The sequence below is a fragment of the Ornithorhynchus anatinus genome, chromosome X1, assembly GCF_004115215.2.
Source record: "Ornithorhynchus anatinus isolate Pmale09 chromosome X1, mOrnAna1.pri.v4, whole genome shotgun sequence".
Classification (NCBI taxonomy): domain Eukaryota; kingdom Metazoa; phylum Chordata; class Mammalia; order Monotremata; family Ornithorhynchidae; genus Ornithorhynchus; species Ornithorhynchus anatinus.
This window is the reverse complement of record NC_041749.1, coordinates 56,355,106-56,369,216: the sequence shown is the minus strand read 5'-3', so window position 1 is coordinate 56,369,216 and position 14,111 is coordinate 56,355,106. Positions and strand designations below refer to the sequence as shown.

Here is a 14,111-nt window from a genome sequence, read left to right as displayed (position 1 = left end):
CACACAGTAAACTTGAATCTCTGTCCTCAGCACCCTCCCTTGCCGCTGCTGCCCAGCACAATCTGAGTTGTAGCAGTTTGCCTTACACTCGCTAGCCACTGCCCAAGCTAAGAATGGAATGGATATGCCTATGCTTGACTCTCCCTCCCGTAGCTGGGACTGGTAAAGTACAGGAAACTTTCCAGGTGTGACCTTAAGAAGGGTCTGTGTATGTAGGATATATCATTATTTTAATGAGGAGAAATAAAAATCAGAGGAAAAATATTCTTCATTTCTTCTTTGGTGTTATTATTTTTTTTTGCATTTAAAGCCTGGACAGCCCATTTCTACGTGCTTTGTTTCAATCATGAGACAGACCTTTTTCTTTTTTTGAGAAAAAGAATTCAAGAACTTGGGTATGTTGTTTATTAATACATCATGAAACCTTAATGCATTCTAATACCAAAGATTTCAGTAAAGGACAAGGATGTAATTTGTTGAAGCTGCATTAAACCACTGCAATGGCCTAAAACCAAATAACAAGACAGAGATACCTGTTCTGAGGGGCCCAGACAAGTCTATGTAGCACCCAACCAATGCATAGAAGAGGAGTTGAATTGATATGTTATTTATTCTTTAGGCAACAGATAAAGAGAGATTGATAAGACCAGAAGGAAAGGAAGAGGGTACAGGGGTAGGGTAGGGGCAAAGTAGGGCCCGGGTGGAGGGCTGAAGTGAAGGAGCAGATCAGCTGTGGCCATTTTGCAATCAAGGCCACATGGTGTTAGACCACGAGGCTTTAGTTGCCTCAGAAACAGTGAAAAGGGCCAAAAAAAGCAAGCAGGATTAAGCTCTGTTGGTTCTCTAAGTATGTGCTTTGTAGTGCTTAGTTGTTTTCAACTTTTATTTCCTTAAGTGGGCTTTGTTTTTCTTTTTTTCTTTTATAATTACTGTGGTGGCAATTTGATGAAGGAAGAGTGATTTGTTTTGTGTCTCTAACTCTGTGTTGTTTGCTTTTACCCCTGATGTTTTTTTGTGGTATTTAAGTGGTTACTATGTGCCAGATACTTACTGGGAGCTGGGGTAGATATAAATTAATCAAGTTGGACCCAGTCCCTGGCCCACAGAAGGCTCATGGTCTTAATCCCTATTTTATAGATAGTAATGATGGTAATTAAGTGCATACTATGTGCCAAGCACTGTTCTAAGTGCTGGGGTAGATATAAAGTAATCAGGTTGCCCCATGGGGGGGTGGCTCACAGTCTTAATCCCCATTTTATAGATGAGATAATTGAAGCACAGAAAAGTTAAGTGACTTGCCCAAAGATACACAACTAACAAGTGGCAGAACAGCAGTTAGAACCCATGACCTCTGACTCCCAAGCCCATGGTCTTTCCACTAATCCAAGATGCTTCTCTGTAGAAGAGGTAACTGAGGCACAGAGATGTGAAGTGACTTGCCCAAGGTCACATAGAAGTGGCAGCGTTGGGGTTAGAGCTCAAATCCTTCTGACTCCCTGGACTGTGCTTTACTCCATTATAGTGCTTTCCTGATTCAGAAGTTCACTGCAGCTCAGTGCTGAAAGCTTTTTTTCTTTCTTGCTTCTTTTAAAAAACTACTTTCAGTGGAAGGTTAACTGCTCCTGCTGCTACTGTGTAGGGCAGTGGGCTTTCCTGGGGTGGAGGTGGAATTGCCAGTTGTGGTGAGGGTGGATTTTCAGAGGTGAGTGGTCAGCTGCCCAGTGAAGAATACTGGGGACACAAGTCCCAGGGCTTTGGGGCTGCTTAAAATGTGACAATTGGGGCTCCAACTGCTGGTAAGACTTTGGAGTCAGGGGGCAGGGCTGACTGCAGCAATCCTCTCTGCCCAGCCTCATGTGGGTGCTGCTTCCTGTGCCCCTTCCCCATGTTCTGCCCCTAGACTGTAAGCTCATGGGCTGTGGAATGTGTCTGTTAATTGTTGTACTGAATTCTCCCAACTTCTTAGGACACTGCTCTGCACACAGAACATCTGTGAATGTACAGATGTACATCTGTGAGTACAACTATGAATGAATGAATGCAATGCACCCTGAATGTTTTGGGATATTTTCTTGTCCTGCAGCTGAGTTATAGTGAGTTGTGCTTTCCAACATTGATATGGTATTCTTAATTCATAATTAAGGGATTTGGATTTGGAGATGGATGTTACTTGAGGCTTTCTTAGGTAAATTTGGATTCTAGTTTTGTTGCTCAGGTTGTTCTCTGCTTTTTCTACAATAGAAAAGTTGTTTCAGTATAATAGAAAAGGTGATGTTGATGGTATTTGTTAAGCACTTACTATGGGCCAAACACTGTTGTAAGCACTGGGGTAGATACAAGGTATTCAGGTTGACCCATGTGGGGCTCACAGTCTTAATCTCCATTTTACAGATGAGGTAACTGAGGCACAAAGAAGTTTAAGTGATTTGCCCAAAGTCACACAGCTGATAAGTGGGGGCTGGGGGTGGGGATTAGAAACCATGACATCTGACTCCCAAACCTACACTTAGGGGATGAAGATGGAAAAGGAGCCAGAAAAATAGAGAAGCAAGAGGAGAACCAAGATGGCAAAAATGAGATCTGATAGTGTTCTAAGGAGTAGGTGGTTTTCTGCAGTGTCAGAGGCAGCCAAGAGGTTGAGGTGGATTAGGACAGAGTAAAGCTGGTTTGGCTATGAGATCAGTAACCTTAGAGAGTGGGATCTCAGTGGAGTGAAGCAGGTGAAAACCTGACTGTAGTGGGTCAAAAAGATAGTAGGAGAAGAGGAAGTGAAGGCAGCAGATGTATAGGAATTTAAAGGAATTTGGAAAGGAAAAAGAGGAGGAAGATGGGGTGATAGCTGGAAGGGGTTGGGGGCCCAGGTGAGACTTGGCTGTGTTAGAAGGCAGAAGAAAAGGCAAGGGGGAAGGGGAGACTGATGATAGCATAAGGGAGGGGAGAAGAATGTGAACAAGTGTTTTAAGAGATGAGAGGGAATGGGGTCAGAGGAACAGGTAGATGGGGTACAGTTTGAGAGAAAGTAGGAGATGTCCCCTTGAGAGACAGCCAGCTAGGAGAAAGAGGAGGGGACAGTAGAGTGAGAAGAGTGTAGCCTAGTGGAAACAGCATGGACCTGGGAGTCAGAGGACCTGGGTTTTAATCCTGGCTCTGCCACTTTTCTCCTGTGTCACCTTGGGCAAGTCACTTAACTTCTCTGTGCCTCAGTTCCCTCATCTGCAAAATGGGGATTTCAATACCTGGTCTCCCTCCTACTTAGACTTTGAGCCCCAAGTGGCATCTGATTATCTTGTCTGTGCCCCAGAGTTTATTACAGTGCTTGGGGCATAGTACGGGCTTCACACCACAGTTCTAATTGCTGTAATTATTAATATGAAGAGGGGTGGGAAAGATTGTGGGAAGTTCATGCCTGATGGTTTCTATTTTAGTGACAAAGTAGTTGGCTAGGGTGTTGAGGATTGGGGGGGGGGGGGTTGTAGTAAGGGCACTGGGGACTTCAGAAAGGAGTTAGATGTTTAGAATATTTGGTGTGGATTATGGGCATGGGGATCAATGAGGGAAGAATAGAAGAGTTGCTGGGCACCTTTGTGGGCAGGGAATGTGACTGTTTATTGTTGTATTGTACTCTCCCAAGCACTTAGTATGGTGTTCTGCACACAGTAAGTGCTCTATAAATATGATTGAATGAATGCAAGAGAGCTGAATTACAGTAGGAACTGATGAATGTGAAGTGGCCAAAATCAGCCTGTTGTCTGTATTTCTCACAGCTGTATTCAGCTGCATGAGTGCAAGTGTGGAGAAAAGGACTGTGGGAGTGATCCATGGTTGGAGATTGGTGATACAAAAGCGATGGAGGGATAGGGGAGAAAGTGTGTTGTGTTTGGAGAGGGCAGAGCCAAGGGCAAAGACTTTAAAATCATGGGAAGTGAGGTGTTTTTTTAAAAATAGTATTTGTTGAGCACTTACTATATGCTATGCACTGTATTAAGTGCTTGGCTAGATACAAGATAATCAGGATGGACATAGTCCTTGTCCCACAGGGGGCTCACAGTCATAAGTTTTACAGGTGAGGTAACAGACACAGAGAAAGTGTAAATGACTTGCCCAAGGTCACACAACCAACAAGTGGCAGAGTCACCATTAGAACCCAGAGTCGAGATTAGAACCCAGACTCTAAGGCCTGGGCTCTTTCTGCTAGGCTAGGCTGCTGAGGGTTAGAAGTCAAAAGGGGTATGACAGCCTGGGATAGAAGGAGAGGGTCCAGAGCCCAGAGGTGGCAGATGAGGACAGCAGTTTGGTGAGGTGGCCCATTAGAAGTTTGGGGTGTGACAGTGATAGGTCAGAACTGGTGAGGTTAGCGATAGAGATAGGACATCAGGCTGTTGATTCTGCATTTTGCTCTCCACTGGCTCGGCCATAACCCCTAAGTGATTTATCCTGACTTGATTCTGAAACCAGGCTACAGTGAAAATGAGGAAAATCTCTCCAGCTTCTAGCTAGAAGCTAGACTGTAAGCTAGTTGTGAGCAAGGAATGTGTCTGTTGATTGTTATATTGTACTCTCTGTCTTGCCTTAGATTCAAGGGGGTGATGGTTCTGTTTTGACTTAAATCTATACAGTTGTTTTTTTTAAGTTGTGGAAAGATGGGTCCAGAAGCAACTCACCCTCAGTCACAAAATCCTGAGAAAAAAGTAAATCGTTAGATGTTTTGGTAAATATTGAGTTGTGTTTCTGTCTCTCTATGCAGTGCCACCACCATTCAAGAGTAGTCAGGGAGTACTAGAGAGGGAACTGTAAGATCAATGCAGATGTACTCTAAAGTTGAAGGCTCTCTGTCACATGTCCAAACGTGCTTAAAGTGAGGAGATGGAGAAAATAAAGTGACTTTATGTTTTTGAAATATTAAGTTCCTTTGTGTTTCTTATGAGGGCAGCCGTACTGGTGGCTGTGTACCAACACAATGGATTACTCTGGGTGGAAACAAACTAGAAGTGATGTCAACTTCAAATGAGTCTGCAGGTGGCAGAGGATGAAGGACAGAGCAGCTGCCATAGTTTCCTATCTTCTAGGGAATGTGTGTTTAAGTGAAGATCATGGTCACATCCCACTTAATTTGAAAATCATATTTAAGACTTTTCCTCCCTTTTTAAGGGTTGAGTGGGGTTGAGTTCCCTGAAAAAGTATGCAAGCAGAGGAAGTCCTAAAGTACTAGCAATAGAATAAAAAGGGAAAGGTATGCTATACTGATATCATTTACTGGTCTGCATGACCTGGTACGTAGACTTAAAAATTGCTCCTCAATTCATTTTGATAAAGCAGGAAACTTGGTATATGGAAAAGCCCATAATGTGTTCTAGAGTAGGAAAAGAGGACAGGCCTGGGAGTCTAATCCTGGTTCTGCCACTTGTTTCCTTTATGACTTTGGGAAAGCCCCTTAACTTTAGAGAAGCAGTGTGGCTCAGTGGAAAGAGCACGGGCTTTGGAGTCAGAGTTCATGGGTTCGAATCCCAGCTCGGCCACTTGTCAACTGTGTGACTTTGGGCAAGTCACTTAACTTCTCTGTGCCTCAGTTACCTCATCTGTAAAATGGGGATTAAGACTGTGAGCCCCACGTGGGACAACCTGACTCCCCTGTGACTACCCCAGCGCTTAGAACAGTGCTCGGCACATAGTAAGCGCTTAACAAATACCAACATTATTATTATTATTATTCTCTGTGTCTCAGTTTCCTCATTTGTAAAATGGGGATGAAATCCTACAAATTGGGAGAATAGTACAAAAAACAAGGATCAGGTAGGGAGTAGAGCAAATAAATGAGCCTGGAATATCTGAATAATTAAATATACAGGCAAATAGATGTGTATGCATAAGAGCAGAGGATGGGTATAAATACATATATTCTAGGAATAGTTAAGGTCATGTGACTTGTGTTTGGCGGTATTTAAATGCTTACTAGTTGCTGGACATGGTACTAAGCACTGAGGTAGATAGAAGCTAGTCAGGTTGGACCCAATCCATGTCCCACATGAGGCTCACAGTCTTAAACACTCTGTGCCTCAGTTACCTCATCTGTAAAATGGGGGTTAAGTGGCTTGCTCAAACTCACACGACAGACAAGTGACAGAGCCAGGATTAGAACTCAGGTCCTTCTGATTCCCAGGTCCATGCACTATCCACTAAGCCATGCTGCTTCTCTCTCTCTTTTCATTTTTGGGTAATTCACTGGGCAAGGCTTCCTGGAGGAGGAAGGATTTTTGGAAGACTGTGAAGATGAGGAGGACTTTGAGGTCTGGTAAAGTTGTAGCTCTGCTAAATTGTAAACTCCTTGAGGATAGGGATCATGCCTAGTTACTCTATTATACTCTCCCAAGTGCTAAGTGTAGTACTCTGCACACTGTCCCAAGTACTTAAGTGCTTTGCACACAGTAAGTGCTCAGTAAATGGTTGAATACAGTAAACAGTCAACTTCTACTGATGAATTGACAAGGGAGGGAATTTCAGGTCAGCCTGTTGATTATGATGTTGTACTTTCCCAAGTACGTAGTAGTAGTAATAATTGTGGTATTTAAGCGCTTACTATGTGCCGGACACTGCTTGTATCCTCTTCAGTGCTTAGTACAGTACCTGGAACATAGTAAGTGCTTAATGGATCATCATTATTGTTATTACTAGGCACTGGGGTGGGTACAAGCAAATCAGGTTGGACACAGTCCCTGTCCTGCATGGGGCTCAGTTTTAATCCCCATTTTACAGATGCTGTAACTGAGGCCCAGAGAAGTGAAGTGACTTGCCTAAGGCCACAAAGCAAATGGCAGGATTAGAACCTATGACCTTCTGACTCCGATGCCCGTGCTCTATCCACTGTGTCATGCTGCTTCCCAGTACAGTGCTCTGCACACAGTAAGTGCTCAAATACCATTGAATGACTAGTAAGAATCAAGAACTAATGTGTGATGTAGTACATTAAAGAATGGGGAGAGAGGTGCAGTATTTCAGGGTTTTGATCAGGGCAGTACCTTGGCAAATAGATTGAAGGGGAGGCTGGATCCAGGGAAGCTATGTTCATCACATGTGCTTCACTAGTATGGTGGCTGCTTGAGTTGAAGGGGAGCAGATTTGGGAAATTTTATAGGCCATTTAAATCAATCCTTTTATTGAATGCTTACTATGTGCAGAGGACTGTACTAAGCGCTCGAGAGACAGTACAATACATCAGAATTAGCAGATGTGTTCCCTGCCCATTAGAAACTTAATCTAGAGGGGAATTGATGGGAGTTAAAGGTATTAGCAGTTGATGGAATGTGAGGCTTGAAAGACAGGGAGAAATTTGATGAAGACACCAAGACTGTAGTTTTTTGTGGTGGGAAAAATGGTGAGGTAATTAGCATCGATGGGGAAAGTTAGGAGGAGAGAGAAGATTAAGGTCAGTTGTGGAAATGTTGAGTTTGCCACAACACCCTAGTGGAGAGTCCTGAAGGCAAGAGGAAGAGTGAGATGGAATGGCCAGAGAGAGGATGAAGCCTAGAGAGATAACTTGGTCTGTGAGAGACCCTAGTGGTTATCCCAGTCAAATCTTCTCCATTCCTCTTGAAAAATAGTAATCATGGTGGCATTTTTGAAGTCTTAACGGATTTTTCTCCCCTTCTAGACTGTAAGCTCAACGTGGGGAGGAAACATGTACCAGTGGTTATATTGTACTCGCCAAAGCTTATTTCAGTGCTCTGCACACGTGTTCAATAAATACAACTGATTTTTCACTGTTGCAGATATTAAATGCCTCCAGGCTTTTTTGCTGAATAAGTTTCCTCCTGGTTTATAGAGTTCCCTAAGGTGACCATTAGATCCTGGCATTTGTAGGAATAATAATTGTGGTGCTTATTAAGCGGTTACTATGTTCTAAAGATTGGGATAGTTACAAGTTAATTAGGCCCTGTCCCACATGGGGCTTACACTTGTATCCCCATTTTACAGTTGAGGTAACTGAGGCACAGAGAAGTTAAGTAACTTGTCCAAGGTCACACAGCAGACATGTACTATTGTATTGTGTCTTACTGTACCATGTTGCTATATTAGCGATTTCGCTTGTTATTGTTTATTGTCGTCAGACTTTGAGTTTGATCAGGTCGCCCCTTAATCGAGCCAGCCCCGACCCTGGTCATCGCCCACTTATTAACACTACTATATTGTATCATACTGTATCATGTTGCTATATTAGCACTACTGTATTGTATCATACTGTATCATGTTGCTATATTACCGATTTCGTTTGTTACAGTTTACTGTTGTCAGTGCTGCCACCCACCTCTCTGGCCTCGCCATGTCCCTCCTCCCCCCCTCCCCCCTCCCGCCCCTTCCTATCCTCCCCTTCCCCTTCCCCTTTCTCGCTCAGCTCTTTCCCGCTCTCTCCTCTGTCGCCTCCCCCCCTCCCCTCCCCCGCCCTAGAACCCCACTTTACCAGCGCTACCCCTCTTCCCCCTCCCCCTACTCTTCCCCCCACCAAACCCCCTCCTCATCCCCTCCCCCCTTCTCTCTTCCCCACCCACGCCCCATCCCAGTCCTCTTGTCCCACCGCTACCCCTCATCCCCCTCTCCCCGTCCAGGGCCCTGCCACCTCCTTCCCATCCAAACCCTCCCCTCCCCCCGCCCTTCCCCCCCTCTCCCCCTTGCACCCACAGCTACTTTCAAGTGTGGCCTCTGGAACCCCCGCTCTATTACAGGTAAGCTACCTTTCATCCATGACCTTTTCCTCTCCCGCTCTCTCCTCCTCCTCGCCCTTTCGGAAACGTGGCTCTCTCCCGGAGACACGGTCTCCGCCGCCGCTCTCTCCTGCGGAGGCCTCTCCTTCTCCCACTCCCCCAGACTCACCGGTAAGGGAGGAGGCATCGGCTTCCTCCTCTCGCCCCGTTGCCGCTTCCGTATTATCCCTCCTCCCCCCTCCCTCTCCTTCCCCTCCTTCGAAGCCCATTTCATTCGCCTCTACCACCCCCTCCAGATACTTGTCGCTGTCATCTACCGCCCTCCTGGTCCCACCTCCGACTTCTTCAAACACCTTGAGCCCTTTCTCACCTTCCTTCTCTCCTTCTCTCTGCCCACTCTGATCCTTGGAGACTTCAACATCCATATGGATGTACCCGACGACTCCTCTGCCACACGCCTGCTATCCCTCCTCCACTCTGCCGACCTCCTCCTCCACCATACCGCGCCCATTCATTCATTCATTCAATAGTATTTATTGAGCGCTTACTATATGCAGAGCACTGTACTAAGCGCTTGGGATGAACAAGTCGGCAACAGATAGAGACAGTCCCTGCCGTTTGACGGGCTTACGGTCTAATCGGGGGAGGCGGACAGACAAGAACAATGGCAATAAACAGCGTCAAGGGGAAGAACATCTCGTAAAAACAATGGCAACTAAATAGAATCAAGGCGATGTACAATTCATTAACAAAATAAATAGGGTAACGAAAATATATACAGTTGAGCGGACGAGTACAGTGCTGTGGGGATGGGAAGGGAGAGGTGGAGGAGCAGAGGGAAAAGGGGAAAATGAGGCTTTAGCTGCGGAGAGGTAAAGGGGGGTGGCAGAGGGAGTAGAGGGAGAAGAGGAGCTCAGTCTGGGAAGGCCTCTTGGAGGAGGTGAGTTTTAAGTAGGGTTTTGAAGAGGGGAAGAGAATCAGTTTGGCGGAAGTGAGGAGGGAGGGCGTTCCAGGACCGCGGGAGGACGTGGCCCAGGGGTCGACGGCGGGATAGGCGAGACCGAGGGACGGTGAGGAGGTGGGCGGCAGAGGAGCGGAGCATGCGGGATGGGTGGTAGAAAGAGAGAAGGGAGGAGAGGTAGGAAGGGGCAAGGTGATGGAGAGCCTTGAAGCCTAGAGTGAGGAGTTTTTGTTTGGAGCGGAGGTCGATAGACAACCACTGGAGGTTTTTAAGAAGGGGAGTGACATGCCCAGATCGTTTCTGCAGGAAGATGAGCCGGGCAGCGGAGTGAAGAATAGACCGGAGCGGGGCGAGAGAGGAGGAAGGGAGGTCAGAGAGAAGGCTGACACAATAGTCTAGCCGGGATATAACGAGAGCCCGTAATAGTAAGGTAGCCGTTTGGGTGGAGAGGAAAGGGCGGATCTTGGCGATATTGTAGAGGTGAAACCGGCAGGTCTTGGTAACGGATAGGATGTGTGGGGTGAACGAGAGGGACGAGTCAAGGATGACACCGAGATTGCGGGCCTGAGAGACGGGAAGGATGATCGTGCCATCCACAGTGATGGAGAAGTCTGGGAGAGGACCGGGTTTGGGAGGGAAGATGAGAAGCTCAGTCTTGCTCATGTTGAGTTTTAGGTGGCGGGCCGACATCCAGGTGGAGACGTCCTGGAGGCAAGAGGAGATGCGAACCTGAAGGGAGGGGGAGAGGACGGGGCGGAGATGTAGATCTGCGTGTCATCTGCGTAGAGATGGTAGTCAAAGCCATGAGAGCGAATGAGTTCACCGAGGGAGTGAGTGTAAATGGAGAACAGAAGAGGGCCAAGAACTGACCCTTGAGGAACTCCAACAGTTAAAGGATGGGAGGGGGAGGAGGCTCCAGCGAAGGAGACCGAGAATGATAGGCCAGAGAGGTAAGAGGAGAACCAGGAGAGGACAGCGTCCGTGAAGCCATGGTAAGATAAGGTATGGAGGAGGAGGGGATGGTCGACAGTGTCAATGGCAGCAGAGAGGTCAAGGAGGATCAGAATGGAGTAGGAGCCATTGGATTTGGCAAGAAGGAGGTCATGGGTGACCTTAGAGAGAGCAGTCTCGGTAGAGTGGAGGGGACGGAAGCCAGATTGGAGGGGGTCTAGGAGAGAATGGGAGATAAGGAATTCTAGGCATCGATTGTAGACGACTCGTTCTAGGATTTTGGAAAGGAAGGGTAGTAGGGAGATAGGACGATAACTGGAGGGGGAAGTGGGGTCAAGAGCGGGTTTTTTTAGGATGGGGGAGACGTGGGCATGTTTGAAGGCAGAGGGGAAGGAGCCCTTCGAGATTGAGTGGTTAAAAATAGAAGTTAAGGAAGGGAGGAGGGCAGGGGCGATGGTTTTAAGAAGGTGAGAGGGAATGGGGTCCGAGACGCAGGTGGAGGGGGTGGCACCTGTGAGGAGGGAGGAGATCTCCTCTGAGGATACTGCAGGGAAGGATGGGAAAGTAGGGGAGGGGGTTGGTGGGGGGAGGGGAGAGGCGGAGGGGTGACTTTGGGGAGCTCAGACCTGATCGTGTTGATTTTCGTGAGGAAATAGGTGGCCAGATCATTGGAGGTGAGAGATGGGGGAGGGGGAGGAACAGGGGGCCTAAGGAGAGAGTTAAAGGTCCGGAACAATCGGCGGGGGTGACGGGCATGGGTGTCGATGAGGGAGGAGAAGAAGCTTTGCCTGGCGGAGGAGAGGGCAGAGTTAAGGCAGGCCCACTCACCGACTCGGTCACACCCTCGATCTCGTCATCTCCTACCGCTGCACTATCTCCTCCCTCACCAACTCTGAAATCCCTCTCTCTGACCATAACCTTCTCACCTGCCTCATCTCTCACACTCCCTCCCCCTGCAAATCTTTGCTACTGCCCCACAGAGACCTCCACTCTCTCGATCCCATCCGTCTTTCCAAAAGCATCTCTCCTCACCTTGCCGCCCTGTCCTTACTTCCCACTCTCTATGATCAGGTCTCCGCTCTCAACTCCACCCTCTCTACTCATCTTGACTCTCTCGCCCCCCTTTCCCTCCGCCGCTCTCGCTCCACTAACCCACAGCCCTGGTTCACCTCCGCTGTCCGCCTCCTACGCTCCTATGCTCGAGCTGCTGAGCGCTGCTGGTGAAAGTCCAAGCACCAAGCCGACCTCACACACTTCAAATTTATCCTTTCCTGCCTTAACTCTGCCCTCTCCTCCGCCAGGCAAAACCTCTTCTCCTCCCTCATCGACACCCATGCCCGTCACACCCGCCGATTGTTCCGGACCTTTAACTCTCTCCTTAGGCCCCCTGTTCCTCCCCTTCCCCCATCTCTCACCCCCAATGATCTGGCCACCTATTTCCTCACGAAAATGAACACGATCAGGTCTGAGCTCCCCAAAGTCACCCCTCCGCCTCTCCCCTCCCCCCCACCAACCCTCTCCCCTACTTTCCCATCCTTCCCTGCAGTATCCTCAGAGGAGATTTCCTCCCTCCTCACAAGTGCCACCCCCTCCACCTGCGCCTCCGACCCCATTCCCTCTCACCTTCTTAAAACCATCGCCCCTGCCCTCCTCCCTTCCTTAACTTCTATTTTTAACCACTCAATCTCGAAGGGCTCCTTCCCCTCTGCCTTCAAACATGCCCACGTCTCCCCCATCCTAAAAAAACCCGCTCTTGACCCCACTTCCCCCTCCAGTTATCGCCCTATCTCCCTACTACCCTTCCTTTCCAAAATCCTAGAACGAGTCGTCTACAATCGATGCTTAGAATTCCTTATCTCCCATTCTCTCCTAGACCCCCTCCAATCTGGCTTCCGTCCCCTCCACTCTACCGAGACAGCTCTCTCTAAGGTCACCCATGACCTCCTTCTTGCCAGATCCAATGGCTCCTACTCCATTCTAATCCTCCTTGACCTCTCTGCTGCCTTTGACACTGTCGACCATCCCCTCCTCCTCCATACCTTATCTCACCTTGGCTTCACGGACTCCATCCTCTCCTGGTTCTCCTCTTACCTCTCTGGCCGGTCATTCTCGGTCTCCTTCGCTGGTGCCTCCTCCCCCTCCCATCCTTTAACTGTTGGAGTTCCTCAAGGGTCAGTTCTTGGCCCTCTTCTGTTCTCCATTTACACTCACTCCCTCGGTGAACTCATTCGCTCTCACGGCTTTGACTACCATCTCTACGCAGATGACACGCAGATCTACATCTCCGCCCCGTCCTCTCCCCCTCCCTTCAGGTTCGCATCTCCTCTTGCCTCCAGGACTTCTCCACCTGGATGTCGGCCCGCCACCTAAAACTCAACATGAGCAAGACTGAGCTTCTCATCTTCCCTCCCAAACCCGGTCCTCTCCCAGACTTCTCCATCACCGTCGATGGCACGACCATCCTTCCCGTCTCTCGGACCCACAATCTCGGTGTCATCCTTGACTCGTCTCTCTCGTTCACCCTACACATTCTATCCGTTACCAAGACCTGCTGGTTTCACCTCTACAATATCGCCAAGATCCGCCCTTTCCTCTCCACCCAAACGGCTACCTTACTGCTACAGGCTCTCGTTATATCCCGGCTAGACTACTGTGTCAGCCTTTTCTCTGACCTCCCTTCCTCCTCTCTCGCCCCGCTCCAGTCTATTCTTCACTCCGCTGCCCGGCTCATCTTCCTGCAGAAACGATCTGGGCATGTCACTCCCCTTCTTAAACAACTCCAGTGGTTGCCTATCAACCTCCGCTCCAAACAAAAACTCCTCACTCTAGGCTTCGAGGCTCTCCATCACCTTGCCCCTTCCTACCTCTCCTCCCTTCTCTCTTTCTACCACCCATCCCGTATGCTCCGCTCCTCTGCCGCCCACCTCCTCACCGTCCCTCGGTCTCGCCTATCCCGCCGTCGACCCCTGGGCCATGTCCTCCCGCGGTCCTGGAACGCCCTCCCTCCTCACTTCCGCCAAACTGATTCTCTTCCCCTCTTCAAAACCCTACTTAAAACTCACCTCCTCCAAGAGGCCTTCCCAGACTGAGCTCCTCTTCTCCCTCTATTCCCTCTGCCACCCCCCCTTTACCTCTCCGCAGCTAAACCCTCATTTTCCCCTTTTCCCTCTGCTCCTCCACCTCTCCCTTCCCATCCCCACAGCACTGTACTCGTCCACTCAACTGTATATATTTCCATTACCCTATTTATTTTGTTAATGAATTGTACATTGCCTTGATTCTATTTAGTTGCCATTGTTTTTACGAGATGTTCTTCCCCTTGACTCTATTTATTGCCATTGTTCTTGTCTGTCCGCCTCCCCCAATTAGACCGTAAGCCCGTCAAACGGCAGGGACTGTCTCTATCTGTTGCCGACTTGTTCATTCCAAGCGCTTAGTACAGTGCTCTGCACATAGTAAGCGCTCAATAAATACTATTGAATGAATGAATACCTTGATCTCATCTA

At 48.4% G+C, this 14,111-nt stretch overlaps 1 protein-coding gene across 1 annotated transcript in view; it reads left to right on the top strand.

Moving 5' to 3' along the window:
- Positions 1-775: 775 nt before the first annotated feature.
- The window catches only part of LOC100078732 (cytoskeleton-associated protein 2-like), a 47,319-nt gene continuing 33,983 nt past the window's right edge, over positions 776-14,111 (top strand). Inside the window, exon 1 of the mRNA XM_029049720.2 lies at positions 776-847. The gene's annotated coding sequence lies outside the window, so the exon portion shown is untranslated. The remainder of the gene's footprint in view (positions 848-14,111) is intronic.